Source organism: Cetorhinus maximus, chromosome 2 (genome assembly GCF_964194155.1).
Source record: "Cetorhinus maximus chromosome 2, sCetMax3.hap1.1, whole genome shotgun sequence".
In the NCBI taxonomy this organism is placed as follows: domain Eukaryota; kingdom Metazoa; phylum Chordata; class Chondrichthyes; order Lamniformes; family Cetorhinidae; genus Cetorhinus; species Cetorhinus maximus.
Window position 1 is genome coordinate 228,526,960 of NC_135880.1, and position 18,488 is coordinate 228,545,447.

Below are 18,488 nucleotides of genomic sequence, written 5' to 3' on the forward strand. Positions count from 1 at the left end.
TGCATGGCTTTCATTTTCTGCCTGTTGCCTTTGCATGATAGAAGAGAGGGAATGTGGTACCAGCTATGCACCTCCTGGTTCATGTTGGAGATGGCGAGAATGGCAGAGTGCTTCAGGATGAAGGCATCTTGGATAATGGGCACTCACCAATATGATGGTTTTAATGTGGTTGCACACCAACTGCACATTGATGGAATGGTAGCCATTGCAGTATATCCATTGACACCAAGGGGCCTCAGAGCCACTTGTGTGCAATCGACAACTCCCTGGATCATTGGGAATCTTGCTATCCCAGAAAATCTAGGTGTCCCCTCATCCTGCTTCTTCATGCTTAGAAAGGACACGAAGTAATTGCCTTTCTTTACATATAAGACCATCATCATATCACTGATGCAGTGATGGACAATGTACAGGGAGATGTTCAACAGGTAGCCCGTGCCCCACATGCAATGATCCGGTCGAATTGAAGCTTACAGAAATGGTGATCTGCAAGGTGCCTGCTGTCCCTTCAAGTAGTGTTAGTGGGGGATCCCTTGTACAGCTAAATGCTGAGAGCGATTAGCATATAAGTACACTCAAACTTGTGCAGTCGAAGTTCCAAAAACCTGTGACTAATCAGCTGGAATGGCTGATTGATGTCACTATTAGACATTTCCTGACGCTTTTGAAATATGTAGAATACATCTGTGCTAGCATCCTTCCCACCATCGTCACGTCAAAGCACTGCATGCACCATTTTGTCACATCAGGGCTCCATAGTGCCAGCCCCAGTGCTCCTACTCACCCAATTTTGTGGCCTAGGTGCTCACAAGAAGGTTCTTTTCATATCCAGAAAGATAAATATATTAATGAGTTTGAATCCTAGACAATGCTATTTGACCAGATATTGTGTATAGAAAATTATTCAGCATTTCATAGGGAGCAAGGTTCACAAGACAGTGATCTTTGGTGGAGAGCATGAGATAATTTCTGAATATAGACTAGGCATGCAACAAGAAATTTATTCATTGAATTACCATTAAATTTGGACATATTACATTTAGTATCGTTCATCTTCAACAGATTTAATAAGTTGAGAAAAGTCTTTTCAATTTTGAGAGAAACATTGAAAGCAATCTAGACTGAAAGGGTAATGATCAAACACTTTTTTTTACTGAGGTAGCGACAGGCACTGTCTAGGAATTGGAATGCACCAGCTTGTTGGCTTGTCACCTTTGTTGAGCTGAAAGGATTACTTAGAAGCCATGGGGGGTGGGGGGTGGTGGGGGGAAGATCAGGCTCCATAAAATTATGGGATTTATTTTAACTTGTGAAAAGTATGATAGGGCTGCAAATATATTGTTGCTGCCTCTCCGCACATACTTGTTAATACAAGTGTAAGAAGCAGTCTTGTGTTATAGAAATGAGTCAGTAACCAAACTACTCTTTTGGAGCAAGCTATTATTAGCAATTAAGCTATTTATCTTGGCCTTTCATTAATTGTTAAGGCTCTTGTTGAGTGGAGTTCAGTAACTTTAAGAATAAACATACCTTGTGAAGGATCGATTCTGACACTGAAGTACTGGCATCAATAATAATTGTTGCAATTTTGTCATCTCGAATTTCCTTCAAGAGTGGCGTTGAGTTCTGACTTTGATCCAACATTCGGACTGACAAAGTGTCCTTCGAAATGAGAAATTGACGTAATAGCTTCTCCAAATTCAAAAGGCCTGCAGAAAAATTAGGGAGTGAGATATTTTTTCAGAATAAATCAACATGCACAGCTTTATCTAATGGAGTCTCTTTCTGAGATTTGTGGAAAGAAGTGTTATCTGCAATGTTTCAGTAAAATAAAAACCCTATTGTTAGACTGAATCTGTAGAAAGCTCTGGTTAGGCTACAACTAGAGTATTGCGCCCAGTTCTGGTCACCACACTTTAGGGAGGGTGTGAGGGTCCTGGAGCAGGTGCAGAGGAGATTCATTAGAATGGTTCCAGGGGTGAGGGATTTTAACTACAAGGTTAGGTTGGAGAAGCTGGGGTTGTTCTCCTTGGAGCAAAGGAGGTTGAATGGAGATTTGGTGGAGGTTTACAAGATTATGACAGGTTTAGATAAGGTAGACAAAGAAAAGTTGTTTTCCTTGGCTAATGATGTAAGGATGAGGGGACACAGATTTAAGGTTTTGCGTCAGTGATGCAATGGGGTTGCGAGGAAGAGCTTTTTTATGCAGCAAGTGTTGACTTCCTGGAATTCACTGCCTATGACGTTAATGAAGGCAGAGATGGTGAATGATTTCAAAAGGAATTTTGATGGGCACTTGAACAAAATAAATCTACAGGGACTGAGCAGGGGAAATGGGATTGAATGGCTTGATCTACAGAGAACTAGCATGGACTCAATGGGTCAAATGACCTCCTTCTGTGCTGTAATGACTCTATGGCTCTGTTCCCTGACCCCATACCTGGCAGGCCTTTGGTCAAAGATGTTGGAAAATACAGATGTGTAAATTGGCAGACAGAGGAATTCAGGTATCATAGAAGAAACACACATAAAGGTGAGGGAAAGGAATGTTTTGTGCCTTTATGGAGCTGTATAAGTCACCATCCTCCTTTCTCCACATCAAGCATGCCTCTATCTATTGGTTAGTCATTTTGCATCTTCTCATTCCCTTTCTAAATGCTTTAGGAACTCACAAAGGCTCCTTAGACAGCACCTTCTAAACTTGTGACCTCTACCATCTAGAAGGACAAGGGCAGCAGACACATGGGAACACCACCACCTGGAAATTCCCCTCCAAGTCACTCGCCATCCTGACTTGGAAATATATCGCCGTTCCTTCACTGTCGCTGGGTCAAAATCCTGGAACTCCCTCCCTAACAGCACTGTGGGTGTACCTACACCACATGGACTAAAACACTCATTAGTTTGCAGTCTGTGCCTGAGGGCTGTAAAGCTCTGGAGCACTTGGTGGCACTTTCATGCCTCTCCATTGCTTGAGTGGGTAGAGAAGCTAGAGACCCAACTCCAAGTACATCAATGAGGCTGTGCCTGAACTATCTCAGCTGCAGAGGAATGGTCACTTTATATAAGGTGTCCCTAATGCGTGGCTGCTTCCCTCCCCAACTCGCCTCAACTGCAGTGCAACCCTTGCCCCCTCCCCAACTCACCTCAACTGCAGTGCAACCCTTGCCCCCTCCAACAACTCACCTCAACTGCAGGGCAGCCCTTGCCCAATCCAACAACTCACCTCAACTGCAGGGCAGCCCTTGCCCCCTCCAACAACTCACCTCAACTGCAGTGCAACCCTTGCCCCCTCCAACAACTCACCTCAACTGCAGGGCAGCCCTTGCCCCCTCCAACAACTCACCTCAACTGCAGGGCAGCCCTTGCCCCGGCACTGCAAGAAGGCAGTTCACCACCACCTTCTCAAGGGCAATTAGGGATGGACAATAAATGCTGGCCCAGCCAGTGATGCCCACATCCCATGAATGAATAAAAAAATAAGTTTTGTACATTTCTTAATTGGGATCTGAGAGGAACAATGAAACTTAGAGTTCCCACACAAAGACATGTTCAGAGGCACCAACATTGAGACATGCATCAGAGACCACCAGTATTGACACAAAAACAGAAAATGATGGAAAAACTCAGCAGGCCTGATAGCATCTGTGGAGAGAGAAACAGAGTTGATGTTTCGAGTTTGTATGACTCTTCAAGAGGGCACAGGCAGGTCACTTTTTCGCATCTGGCTGACAGTGTGATGCTGGGGCAAGGGTTGCACTGCAGTTGAGGCGAGCTGGGGAGGGAAGCAGCCACGCATTAGGGACACCTTGTATAAAGTGACCATTCCTCTGCAGCTGAGACAGTTCAGGCACAGCCTCATTGATGTGCTTGGAGTCAGGTCTCTAGCTTATCTGCCCACTCAAGTAACGCAGAGGTAAAGTGCCACCAAGTGCTCGAGAGCTTTTCACCCCTCGGGCACAGACTGCAAACTAATGAGTGTTTTAGTGGACGGCAGAACAATTGGATCACTGGGCACATTGTACAATCTCCTTGATAAAGCTGGATATGGAGCAGTCACTGGTGGAGGCGCTCACAGCCCCTCGCAATGTCAGCATCTCACTTTGAACCAGACTCCCCCATGGTTCAAGCTTACAGTGCAGCCTTGCAGTGCGGGTTAGGAGAATGCCTGTGCCTGAGCTGAAAGCACAGCATGCAGTCCAATGGGCAAAGCTACTGCCAATCGGTCAGGTGGAGTGGGGCGGAGGTGAGTGGGGTTTCGGGCATCCATGCAGCGCACTGAACTCTGACCATCCAAGTAGTGGCCAGCACTCTCTGGGAAGCGTTAAAGGGCCTTCAGACTTAACCAAGACAGGTTCTTAGTACACCCAAGCTAATGCACACGTCTCTCTCTTTCATCCTGCAGGAGGAGTACATCAGGAGCATGGAGCCTGGTGACCTAACCGTATGCCTCATGGCTTACAGGGAGCAAGGATGATGGAGAAGAGAGTGACTGAGACTCCTGGCTGGGCAGAGGGAGAAGCAACACCCTCAGGAAGAAGGGGCGGCTGGGGTTTCCGCACACACTGCTGAAAAGCCACAGTGAGTCCTCGTTGGTCGGCGCCAAGTAACACCCGGGGTCTATAGATGCCGCCTGTCATTCTTGCAGGTGACTGAGAACCAGTGTCGCCAAAAACTGCACATGTCCAGGGAATTGGTCGTTCACATCTGCAGCAGAATTTTGTGCTGGGGGACATGGAGGGCATCCACTGCCCATGTCTGGAAAAGTGAATGCGACGCTCAATTTTTATTTTCAATCCTTTCAGGGTTCCACAGGCGACCTCTGTGGGATTTCGCAAACCTCCACCTGCAAATGCATCACAGACACCATATTCGCGAAGGCACACAACTTTGTGCATTTCACCTGGGGTCAGGAAAACCAGGATGCAAGAGCGCTGGGATCATCCCAGATCTCAGGCTTCCCACAGATGCAGGGAGCTATCGACTGCACTCACGTGGTGCTCAGATCTCCATGGCAACAAGCGTTCGACTATGGCAATTGCAAGAGCTTCCACTCGCTGAATTTTCAACTGGTGTGCGGCCACCACAAACGCATCCTGCAGCTCTGTGCTCGGTTTCCATGGAGCATCCTTGACTGCTACATTCTCAGTTGGTCTCAGATTCCTGATGTTTTCCAGGGTCCACAAAGACTGCAGGGTTGACTCCTCAGGGACAAGGGCTACCTGCAGAGACCGTGGCTGATGACACCCGTGTGGCGGCCTCAGACTGCAGCAGAGCAACGGTATAATGAGGCTCATGCTGCAACTCGTAACTTGGTGGAGTGAACCATTGGGATGCTAAAAATGAGGGTCCGGTTCCTGGGCCGGTCTGGTGGAGCCCTGAAATTCAGTCCCCAGAGGGTGTCACGCATCATCATCGCCTGCTGCACCCTTTACAACTTAGAGCTGCAACGGGGAGAGGAGGAGATAGAGGAGCTGCATGTCTCCTCTGATGAGGAGGACGTCGATGAGGGTGAGGAGGCAAGGATGACAGGGATGAGGCCATCGCACTGGCTAGATGAGTCAGGAACGTTCAAGAGGCCCTCATAGCTGCTAGATTTGTTGGGGATGATGACGACATGCAGTGAGGAGACCCTATAGATCCTCACATTGCATCTGTGAATGTTTGACTCCAGTCTGGCCGATGGCAGCACACATATCCTCTGTGATAATGCTCCTGTCATGGAGATGCAGCGGAGGCCCGAATAGTCTCCTGATTCCAGGAGGATGATGACATGCAGTGAGGACACTCCATAGATCTTCATATAGCCTCTATGAATGTCTGACTCCTGTCTGGCTGAGGGAAGCTCACTTGCACTCTGTGACCAGGGTCTTATTATGGAGACGCAGTTGTGGAACTTTAAATGCACCCGATCGTTTGTCAGCCTTCAGCACCTGACCCCTTCAGGAGCACAGCGTCACTGGTCTGAAGAGATGGTGAGGCCAGCCCCACCATAAAGGTGCTGAGAGCACACAGAGAGAATGACGGAACTCTAAGGCACCTGGCCACAACATTCCAACTCCGCTATCCCCTCATCTCCCCACGATGTTCAGCACCATTTGCGACTCCTCAGATACTGAAGCAGCCCATTTCCAAATTCAGCAAGACCTGGACAATATCCAGGCTTGGGCTAACAAGTGACAAGTAACATTCGCACCACACAAGTGTCAGGCAATGAACATCTCCAACACGAGAGAATCCAACTATCATCCTTTGATGTTCAATGCCATTACCATGGCTGAATCCCCCACTACCAACATCCTGGTGTTACCATTGACCAGAACCTGAACTGGACTAGCCATATAAATACTGTGGCTACAAGAGCAGGTCAGAGGCTAGGAATCCTGCGACAAGTAACTCATCTCCTGACTTCTCAAAGCCTGTCCACCACCTACAAGGCACAAGTCAGGAGTGTGATGGAGCACTCTACACTTGCCTGGATGAGTGCAGCTCCAGCAACACTCAAGAAGCTTGACACCACCCAGAACAAAGCAGCTGGCTTGATTGGTACCACATTCACCACCTTCAACGTTCACTCCCTCCACCATCGACGCACACTAGCAGCAGTGTGTACCATCTACAAGATGCACTGCAGTAACTCACCAAAGCTCCTTCAACAGCACCTTTCAAACTTTCACTAGGCCAAAATTCTGAAACTGCTTCCTTACAGCACTGTACATGTACCTACACCACACAGACTGTAGCAGTTCATGAAGGTGGCTCAGCACCAGCTTCTCAAGGGCAATTAGGCATGGGCAATGAATACTGACTTCACCAGCAATGCTCACACCCCAAGAACACATAAAAATTATGTTGCCCACTCCCACCCTGAAAAATCCGGATAAACAAAAGTGCAATAATTTTAAATTAATTTGAAACAACTTTCATTTTTTGTGATGGATGCAGACAATCATGAGCACAGAAATGTGATTGAATGTCAATATTCTTTCTGCTATCTCATACTGGGATAGATTTGGAATATGGTACCGTGTGAGATGGTTCATTTATTTATTCACTGACTGGTCAGGGAAATATGATTAAGGAGGTACAAAACAGTGAGAGGGTCAAACCTTTCATTCCTTCTGTTCCCAGGTAACTCTACCAAACCACTACAATAGGCCCCATACACTTGTCTCTTCAAAACAATTGCCAGAGGATTGATTTTTTTCTCTTTTAGCTGTTCCACTATTGCACTGATACTGATCAGGCATACACAGCAAGAGACTGTTGGATTTCCTTGACTTTGATTAGTTTTACACAGTTTCAATGGCTGCTTCATTCAGTTGTTAGAGTGCTTGAGACAACTATTTTCACATTCAGTAATTGCCTTTGCTGTTCTTACATTCAGCTTTGGCACAGATCAGGCATGCCATGGTCCTGTTGAAGAAGTTCAAGATGCTAGCAATAGCCAAGCTGATGTCCATGTTACTTGGATGCAGATTTAATGCAGTGAACCTCAAATACTGCAATTTAGGAATTTCTTCAGCAGCCACTTTAACATGAGGGACCTGCATTGAAGAGGACAGAAATTAGTTGGAGTGAGACATTCAGTGGATCAGTGGATAACCAGATTATATTTCACAGCAAATTGATCACCTGTGCTCTGTAGTATTCAGATTCCACTCATATATTAGATAGACACAAATCATCAAAACTGTCACTGGGAACCCCATTCAGGTGACAGCATGTTCCCTTTATCCAATTGCTTTTAACGCATACTGGTTAACAGAGCCAGTGTTGTTTTGAACTAAACTCCCACTCCATTTTTACATCAAAATTATGCATTCTAATAAAGGTTAAGCACTTGTTTATACATTTGATAGATTTTAAATAAAGGAAAAGTAAGGTAGACAATTTTAATCCCACTTGCCCAGCAATGGGTGACAGATTTCAATGAAATGGTTACTTATCCATTCAGATCCTAACCCTGTTCATGATTTTTGATTTTAATCTACAATGTTCTGCAAGGCAGAATTTCTGTACATTGGGGTCCTGTTATGTCAATGGGACCCCAATTGCATTTTAACTGTGCCCTGAATAGGGAAGCTATTGTGGCTTCAGAAAAAGGGGGATCTCTGAGACAGATCTAAAGCTTTTTCAATAGGAGCATGAAGGAGCAAGAGTGTCCACAGGTCTTAGAGACGCCGGAGAGATCATGTGATTATATTAACCCTAAGAAGCAACAATTTCCATAGTAACACTGGATCTATAAATCTGTGATTTTCAATAGATTTTGATTAATCAAAGGTATTAAGGGCTATGTGGCAAAGACCAATCAACTGTGAAAAAAAACAGAAAATGCTGGAAAAACTCAGCAAGTCCAGCAGCATCTGTGGAGAGAGAAACAGAGTTAACGTTTTGAGTCCGTATGACTTCTTCAGAGCTAAAGAGAAATGGAAATGTGATGAAATTTATACTGTTTAAGTGGAGTGGAGCAGGGTAGAAGGCCAGTGATAGGTGGGGACAAAGGAGGGATTGACAAAGTTGTCATGAACTAAAGGACAAAGGGAGTGTTAATGGTAGTGGTTAGTGCTTAAAAAGGTGCTGATAGTGGCATAAAGATAAGAAAGCAGAAAGTGATAATAGCACAACAAGGGTAGCATTGTATTCTAGGTTTCATTAATAGGGGCATAGAGTACAAGAGCAGGCAGGTTACGATGAACTTATATAAGACACTGGTTAGACCTCAGCTGAAGTATTGTGTACAGTTCTGGATGCCACACTGTAGGAAGAATGTGAATGCATTGGAGAGAGTGCAGAAGAGGTTTATTAGAATGGTTCCAGGGATGAGACACTTCAGTTATGAGGAAAGATTGGAGAAGTTGGGATTGTTTTCCTTGGAGAGGAGAATGCTAAGAGGAGACTTGATAAAAGTTTTCAAAATCATGAGGGGTCTGGACAGAGTAGGTAGGGAGAAACTGTTCCCGCTCGTAAATGGATCATGACCAGGGGGCATAGTTTTAAAATGTTTTGCAAAAGAAGCAAATGCGAGGGGAGAAAAAAGTTTTTCACACAGCAAGTAGTTAGGGTTTGGAATGCAATGCCTGGAAGTGTGGTGGAGGCAGGATCAACTTAGGCATTCAAGAGAGCATTGAATGATTATCTAAATAGAAACAATATGCAGGGTTACGGGGAAAAGGCAGGAAATTGGCGCTAAGTTAAAATACTCAGAGAGCTGGTGCAGACATGATGGGCTTAATGGCCTCCTCCTCCACCATAGCAATTCTGTGATTCTGTGTGAAAGAACAATATGGACCAAATAACAGATGGCCCTTTTGGGGATGGGGTGCGGGGAGGGGAAAAAAGGATAGAAAATGGGAAAGAGGGGGTAAAAAAGTGGATAAACCATGGAGCTGTCGCTGTTGTCAGCTGTTGGACCTGCTGAGTTTTTCCAGCGTTTTCTGTTTTTGTTTCAGATTTTCAGCATCCGCAGTATTTTGCTTTTACCAACCAACTATGGTGAAATAGGCTTGAGGGGCTAAATGGCCTTCCCCTGTTCCTATGTTCATAAGGATATTGTCAGACTCTACTCCCCATGCATGGCCTCACATAGATGGAAAATCAAGCCTAACTTCCAGGTAATTGAAATGTTTGAAAGGAAGGTCAGATGGTTATGAATTGATGCTCTATTTTCTTGTGCTAATTCATGCTTCTACTGTGGGGAATGCTGGGTCTGTGGAAAAAGTGAAGTCCAAACTAAATAAAACTTATATATTTGTGGAACAAAAACAAAAATAAAAATACCTGGAAAAACTCAGCAGGTCTGAGAGCATCTGCGGAGAGGAGCACAGTTAACGTTTCGAGTCCATATGACTCTTCAACAGAACTAAGGAAAAATAGAAGAGAGGTGAAATATAAGCTGGTTTAAGGGGGGGTGGGACAGGTAGAGCTGGATAGAGGGCCAGTTATAGGTGGAGATTGCCAAATGATGTCATAGACAAAAGGACAAAGCGGTGTTGACGGTGGTGATATTAGCTAAGAAATGGGCTAATAGGTGACATTAAGGGTGGAAAACAGGATGAGCAAGGTACAGATAGCCCTAGTAGGGGTGGGGTGGGGGGAAGGGATCGAAATAGGCTAAAAGGTAGAGATAAAACAATGCATGGAAATACATTTAAAAATAATGGAAATAGGTGGGAAAAGAAAAATATATATAAATATTGGAAAAAAGGGAGATCGGAAAGGGGGTGGGGATGGAGGAGAGAGCTCATGATCTAAAGTTGTTAAACTCAATATTCAGTCTGGAAAGCTGTAAAGTGCCTAGTCGGAAGATGAGGTGCTGTTCCTCCAGTTTGCGTTGAGCTTCACTGGAACGTTGCAGCAGGCCAAGGACGGACATGTGGGCAGGAGAGGAGGGTGGTATGTTGAAATGGCAAGCGACCGGGAGGTCTGGGTCATGCTTGCGGACAGACCGAAGGTGTCTCTGACACCCTACATCATATCAACAATTTCCAGTTCCCTGGCCCCAACCGCCTCCTCTTCACCATGGATGTCCAATCCCTCTACACCTCCATCCCCCACCGGAATGATCTGATGGCTCTCCGCTTCTTCCTCAAACAGAGGCGCGAACAATCCACATCCACCACTACTCTGCTCCGTCTGGCTGAACTTCCTCTCTCGCTGAAAAATTTCTCCTTAAACTCCTCTCACTTCCTCCAAATAAAAGGTGTGGCTATGGGTACCCGCATGGGCCCCAGTTATGCCTGTCTCTTTATGGGGTATGTGGAACATTCCTTGTTCCAGTCTTACTCTGGCCCCCTCCTACAACTCTTTCTCCGGTACATCGATGATTGCTTCGGTGCTGCTTCATGCTCTCGTCTGGACTTGGAAAAATTTATTAATTTTGCTTCCAATTTCCTCCCCTCCATCATTTTCACATGGTTCATCTCTGACACTTCCCTTCCCTTCCTTGACCTCTCTGTCTCAATTTCTGGTGATAGATTGTCCACCAATATCCATTACAAGCCTACCGACTCCCACAGCTACCTTGACTGCAGCTCCTCACACACCGCTTCCTGTAAGGACTCCATCCCATTCTCTCAGTTCCTTCGCCTCCGTCACATCTGTTCTGATGATGCCACTTTCAAAAACAGCTCCTCTGACATGTCTTCCTTCTTCCTTAACTGAGGTTTTCCACCCACAGTGGTTGACAGGGCCCTCAACCGTGTCCGGCCCATCTCCCATGCATCCGCCCTCACACCTTCCTCTCCCTCCCAGAACCATGATAGGTTTCCCCTTGTCCTCACTTATCACCCTGCCAGCCTCCGCATTCAAAGGATCATCCTCCGCCATTTCCGCCAACTCCAGCATGATGCCACCACCAAACACATCTTCCCTTCACCCCTCCTGGTGGCATTCCGCAGGGATCGTTCCCTCCGGGACACCCTGGTCCACTCCTCCATCACCCCCTACACCTCAACCCTCTCCCACGGCACCTTCCCATGCAACCGCAGAAGGTGCAACATCTGCCCCTTTACTTCCCCCCCTCCTCACCGTTCAAGGGCCCAAACACTCCTTTCAAGTGAAGCAGCATTTCACTTGCACTTCCCTCAATTTAGTCTACTGCATTCGCTGCTCCCAATGTGGTTTCCTCTACATTGGAGAGACCAAACGCAGACTGGGTGACCGCTTTGCGGTCTGTCCGCAAGCATGACCCAGACCTCCCTGTCGCTTGACATTTCAACACACCACCTTGCTCTCAGGCCCACATGTCCGTCCTTGGCCTGCTGCAACGTTCCAGTGAAGCTCAACGCAAACTGGAGGAACAGCACCTCATCTTCCGACTAGGCACTTTACAGCTTTCCAGACTGAATATTGAGTTCAACAATTTTAGATCATGAACTCTCTCCTCCATCCCCACCCCCTTTCCGATCTTCCTTTTTTCCAATAATTTATATATATTTTTCTTTTCCCACCTATTTCCATTATTTTTAAATGTATTTCCATGCATCGTTTTATCTCTACCTTTTAGCCTATTTCGATCCCTTTCCCCCACCCCACCCCCACTAGGGCTATCTGTACCTTGCTCGTCCTGCTTTCTACCCTTAATGTCACCTATTAGCCCATTTCTTAGCTAATATAACCACCGTCAACACCTCTTTGTCCTTTTGTCTATGACATCTTTTGGCAATCTCCACCTATCACTGGCCCTCTATCCAGCTCTACCTGTTCCCCCCCCCCCCCCCACCCCTTTAACCAGCTTCTATTTCACCTTTCTTCTATTTTTCCTCAGTTCTGTTGAAGAGTCACAGGACCCGAAACATTAACTGTGTTCCTCTCCGCAGATGCTGTCAGACCTGCTGAGTTTTTCCAGGTATTTTTATTTTTGTTTTTGTTTTGGATTTCCAGCATCTGCAGTTTTTTGCTTTTATCTTATATATTTGTGGATTTGACAAAAATTGATACTTGTCCTGTTGAATTATTAACTGGTATTTATTTTATTGCTTCAAAACCGAACAAGAATAGTAATTGTCTATGGTCACAAAATATATTGTTTTTCTTTATTCTTTCATGGGATGTGGGCATTACTGGCAAGACCAGCATTTGTTGCCCATCCCTAATTTGTGTCGAACTGAGTGGCTTGCTAGACCATTTAAGAGAGTAGTTAAGAGTTAACCTCATTGCTGTGATCTGGAGTCACAGATAAGGACAGCAGATTTCCTTTCCTAAAGGGCATTAGTGAACTGAATGGGTTTCTACAACAGCCAATGAGAGTTTTGTAACACCATCACCTTTTAATTCCAGATTTTATTAATTGAATTTAAATTCCACCAGCTGCTGTGGTGGGATTTGAACCCATGTCCCCAGAACATTAGCTTGGACCTCTGGATTACAAGCTCACCATGCCACCAACTCACCTAATACTTTATAGGGGAAAAGTCACAAGTTGAATGACCAACAAGTTCACTGTACCAGACATTGTAAGTGCAAATATTAGTGAAAATACAATAGTAAGTTTAAGATGCTCAGATTTCACAGTGCATGGTGAGCATTGCATGTCACTGTTAAAGATTGACTACAAACTCCATCTGATAAGGGAAATGCAGTCATTTAATGCAGTATACTTCAAGTAAACATTCGATGACTTCATTGAGCTGACTTCATGCTGGTGAACACCTATTCTTCTTGTTCTTTGCCAGCAGCAAAAAGGTTCTGAATTTAAACATGAGCTGGGCAGCAGGAAAGCTAGATCAGTTTTCAAGTTGTGCTGTTTCCCAGCATAAAAAGTTATTTTTCATAACTATAGGGGCAATTTTAAACCCACACCTGTGGTTAAACAGCCTTGGACAACAATGGAAGTGAATGAAAGGATGAAACTAAAAGAAAGGGCTGATATGAATGCAAGTTAACGTGAAGATCCCGTGGTCTGGGAGGAATATAAAGAACAGCAATAGGATGCAAAGCAAATAGTAAGAGCTGCAAAAAGGAAAATTGAAAAAGGCTTGCAATGAGAAAAAGCAATATCAAGGACAACACTGAAGAGAAAGAGAGTGGCTAAAGATAATGTGGGCCACGTAATGCAAAGGTGGGAGGTACTGTAATTGGAAATCGTAAATGCCAGAATTACTAGTAACTTGGTATCAGTCTTCACAGTACCAGAGGTACAAGAAAAACTAAAAAATCAAGTGGGAGGACCTAACTAAATTCATTATGGTTTTTTAAAAATGGAGAAACTAATACAATTAAAGATTTACAAATATCCAGGACCTGATGGTTTGAACTGAGGATGTTTTAAAAAAGGAATAACCTGTGTCCACAGTAAACTACCTTCCTCATTCTCTCAATCTATTTGCAGCCTTTGACACAATTGACCCCACCATCTTCTTACAAAGTTTCTCCTCCATTGTTCAGCTGGATGTAACTGTATTCTCTTGTTTCCATTCCTAGCTAATGTAGTTATAGCCAGAGAATTCCAGCAATGCCTTTCCTTCCTACTCCCTCACCATTACCTCAAGTGTCCTGAAGGATCTAACTTTGGTCCCCTCTTATTTCTTGTCCACATGCTGTCCCTCAACAACATCATCTGAACACATCTGGTCCACTGGTATGCTTTCAATACTTAGCTCTACCTCACTATCATTTGTCCCAGCCCTTCCACTGTCTCTGATTTGTCATGCTACTTACCTGACATCGTGTTTTGGATTAGCAGAAAATTTCTCCAAATAAATATTTGAAAGACCAAAACCATGGGGCAGAATTTTACATCCCACAGGCGGGCATACCCCCGACATCATCGCACACTTGTGTGATATTTTGCTCGGTGGGCACGTGCAAAAGTCGGAAGTGCACCTGCCAACAATTAAGCAGGAAATTAAGCCCATTAACGGCCCAATCGTCTGTGATTTTTCGTGGCCCATCCAACCTTACGGACGGGTGAATTGGCCAGGTGACCTTGGCATTTTTCATGAAACCTCATCCAAGGGCGGGATGAAACCTCCTTTAGGAAATAAAATAAAAAGAAATATCTGGGGGCAGCATTTTTATGAGGTACGGCTTCAGCTACTTGATTGTGATGTGTGGATTTTTTTTGCAGCTTTTTCGAGCTTTATTTTGTTATTTGCAGGTCTACAGCTCCCTGAGACAGCTATCTGCCTTCGGGGAGCTCTCTCGCAGTGCTCGCCCATGCCCGCAGTGACATCATCGCCTGCCCTCTTCCTGTCCCCACCCTGGCAGCGCTGAGCTTTTCATTGCGGGTTTCACGCTGGCTCGCCGTTAATTGGTCAGTCAGCATGAATTCGTGGTCGGGGGCTGATTTCGGTCGGGGGTGGTTTCCCAGGCCTGCCAATCGTGCACACCCGAAGCCCGAAAAATTCAGGCCATGGTCTTTGGTCCCCACTGTGAACTCTGTTGCCTACTCGCCAGCTCTATCCTTCTCCCTCATCCCAGCCTTAGGCTGCACCAGACCATTTGCAACCTTGGTGTCCTATTTGAACCCAAAATGAACCTTTGACCCTATGTCCTCCCCATCACTTGACTGTCTGATCCCACGTCTGTAATATCGTCCACCTAGAAGCCTATCTCAGCTCATCTGCTACTGAAACCCTCAACCATGCCTTTGTTACCTCCAGACTGGATTATTCCAGTGCTCTCCTGATGTTCCACTCTTTGGAAACTTGAGCTCATCCAAACTCTGCTGCCCATAACCTAACTTGCAAGTTTTATTCATCCATCATCCCTTGGTTCACAGATCTACATTGGCTCCCAGCCCTATCCATGCTTGATTTTAAAGTTCTCATCTTTATGTTCAAATCTCAGCATGGCCTCACTCTTCCCTACCTCTATAATCTCCTCCAGCCCCACAACCATTCAAGGTCTCTGCGCACTTTTAATTCTGGTCTCTTCAACATCTTCAATTTTCAGCGTTGCACCATTGGCAGCCATGCTTTCCATTGCAGGGACTCTAAGCCCCAGGATTCTTTCCCTAAATCTCCCCACCTCTTTCTCCTCCTTTAAGTTATTCTTTAAAACCTACCTCTTTGACTAAGCTTTAGATGAACTGTCCTAATATCTCTTCTGTGCCTCCTGACAAATGCTTATCTAAGAATGCTCTTTTGAAGCACCTTGAGATATTTTTGCTTTGTTGAAGGCACTTTATAAATTCAAGGAGAGCGTCAGAGAGGAAGATTCTGAGGCAGTCAGCATCAGTTAGAAGAGCTGTGCAGTCTGTGTCTCCCAGAGCAGCCACTGTCTGGTAGAAATCAAATTGTAACATCACAGGAAAGCAGATAGATGGTTGGTTGGCGGATATTTTGCTCATTTATCTTTAAAGTTCAACCTTTTATTCAATTTCCGGGAGCAGAGTGAACTGGACCTAAGGGAGACACCTCTATTCGGGGCGAGGCTCAGGGCCTTCGCTTACCTTTGGGGAGCAGAGAACTGGACCTGACCTACTTAGCAGCTGAGTTTCAAAGAAAAAATCTGAGTCACATCACAGGAAAACCGTAAGTTCATTGGTTGGTAAGAAACAGCTGTTAGGGAGTGTCTTTAGATAGCTGAAAATTAGAAAACATAATATTTTTAAAGAAATAGCTACTTAGATTTAAGTAAGAAACACAAGCAAGATGGAAGTAAAGTTAAGTTAAGGCAAAGTAAAATAAAGTAATATAAGTAAACCAAGTAAAATAAAGTTAACGTAAGTGAAGTAAAATTTAGGCATAGCAGAGCAGCTTGGTCATGTGGAACGCGTGTCCTGTATTATGTGGTGAGTCGTGGATGCTACCTGTGACCTAGATGACCACGTGCGCAGGAAGTGTCACCAGCTGCAGGGCCTAGAGCTCTGGGTTTCAGAGCTTGAGCAGTGCCTGGAGTCACTGTGGTGCATCCTTGAGGCTGAGAGCTACATGGATAGCATGAGAGGTGGCAGAGAGGTCACACTGCAGCTTAGGACCATGGAGGCAGGAAGGGAGTGAGTGACCAGCAGGTAGTCCAAGAGAACCAGGCAGGTAGTGTGGGAGTCCCCTGGGGTCCTGCTCGCTAATCAGTTTTCCATTTGGATACTGGTGAAGGTGTTGGTTCCTCAGAGGAGTGCGGTCAGAGCCACGTTTGTGGCACCACAGGTGGCTCAGCTGTATAGGAGGAGAGGAAGATGAAAGGAAGAGCAATAGTGATAGGAGATCCATTAGTTTGGGGAACAGGTAGCTATTTCTGTAGGCATATATGTGACTCCAGGGTGGTATGGTGCCTTCCTGGTGCCAGGATGCGACTGGAGGACATTCTTCTGGGGGAGGATGAACAGCCAGAGGTTGTGGTCCATGTTGGTGCCAATGACTTAGGTAGGAAAGGCAATGAGGTCCTGAAAACAGATTTGAGGGAGCTAGGAAGGAGATTGAAAAGCAGGACCTGTAAAGCAGTAATCTCAGGATTACTCCCAGTCCCAGCTGCTGGTAAGCATAGACATAGGAGAATTCAGCGATTGACCACATAGTGTAGGAGGGAGGACATCAGATTTCTGAGGCATTGTGGTCGGTTCTGGGAAAGGTGGGACCTATACAAGCTAGACGGTCTTCACTTGAACAGGACTGGGATGAAAATCCTCACAGGGAGATTTGCTAGTGCTGTTGGGGGGGCGTTTTAAACTAGATTGGCAGGGGGCTAGGAACCTGAGGGCAGTTTCAGGTAGGACAAATTCAGAGCAGGGAACGGGATACAGAATATTAGAGTGACTCTGAAAGACGGAAGAAGCACAGGTTAAAAAGTGTCGAGCACAGGAATTTGGCAGTGTTAAATGGTATATATGTAAATGCAAGGAGTATAGCAAATAAAGGGCGCAGAAAGACATATGGCAACATCATCGCTATAATGGAAACGGCTAAGCAGGTTAGAGAGGGGGATTAAAAAGGTGGGGGTGTAGCATTATTGGTTAAAGAATCAATTACAGCTGTGAGGAGGGATGATAGACGAAATGAAGCGTCAAATGAGGCCATATGGGTTGAGTTCAGAAACAAAAAAGGGGCAGCCACACTGCTAGGAATGTACTATAGACCCCCAAATAGTGGAAGGGAGTTAGAAGAGCAAATATGTGACACATTTCTGAGTGCAAAAACAATATGACAATAATAGCTGGGGACTACTCTAATATCAACTGGGATATGAACAGCGTAAAAGGTACAGAGAGCACAAAATTCTTGAACTGCATTTAAGAGAACTTTTTTGGCCTAGCACATAACAAGCCCAATGAGAAGGGGCGCTATTCTAGATTTCATCTTAGGAAATGAAGCAGGGCAGATGGATGAAATAGCAGTGGGGGACCATTTTGGAGATAGTGACCATAATATGCTTAGATTTAGCATCATTATAGAAAAGGACAAAAATAGGACAGGAAAAAAACGTTCTAAATTGGGGGAAGACACATTTTACAAAGCTGAGAGGTGGTCTGGTGAAAGTGGACTGGGTACAGCTTTTTTTTATTCGTTCACAGGATGTGAGTGGCGCTGGCAAGGCCAGCATTTATTACCCATCCCTAATTACCCTTGCGAAGGTGGTGGTGAGCTGCTTTCCATGTGGTGCATGTACACTCACAGTGCTGTTAGGGAGGGAGTTCCAGGATTTTAAACCAGCAACACTTAAGGAATGGCCGATGTATTTCCAAGTCAGGATGGTAAGTGACTTGGAGGGGAACTTCCAGGTGCTGCTGTTCCCATCTATCTGCTGCCCTTGTCCTTCTGGATGGTAGTGATCATGGGTTTGGAAGGTGCTGTCTAAGGAGCCTTGGTGAGTTCCTGCAATGCATCTTGTAGATGGTACACATTGCTGCTACTGTGCGTCAGTGGAGGAGGGATTGAATGTTTGTGGATGGGGTGCCAATCAAGCGGGCTGCTTTGTCCTGGATGGTGTTGAGCTTCTTGAGTGTTGTTGGAGCTGCACTCATCCAGGCAAGTGGAGAGTATTCCATCACACTCCTGACTTGTTCCTTGTAGATTTTGGACAGGCTTTGGGGAGTCAGGAGGTGA

General features: G+C 45.3%; 1 protein-coding gene across 1 annotated transcript in view; it reads right to left on the reverse strand.

The window, feature by feature from the left end:
• The window catches only part of LOC144671671 (glutamate receptor ionotropic, kainate 4-like), a 123,953-nt gene extending 122,342 nt beyond the window's left edge, over positions 1–1,611 (reverse strand). Inside the window, exon 1 of the mRNA XM_078533687.1 lies at positions 1,531–1,611. The gene's annotated coding sequence lies outside the window, so the exon portion shown is untranslated. The remainder of the gene's footprint in view (positions 1–1,530) is intronic.
• Between the last annotated feature and the right edge of the window lie 16,877 nt (positions 1,612–18,488).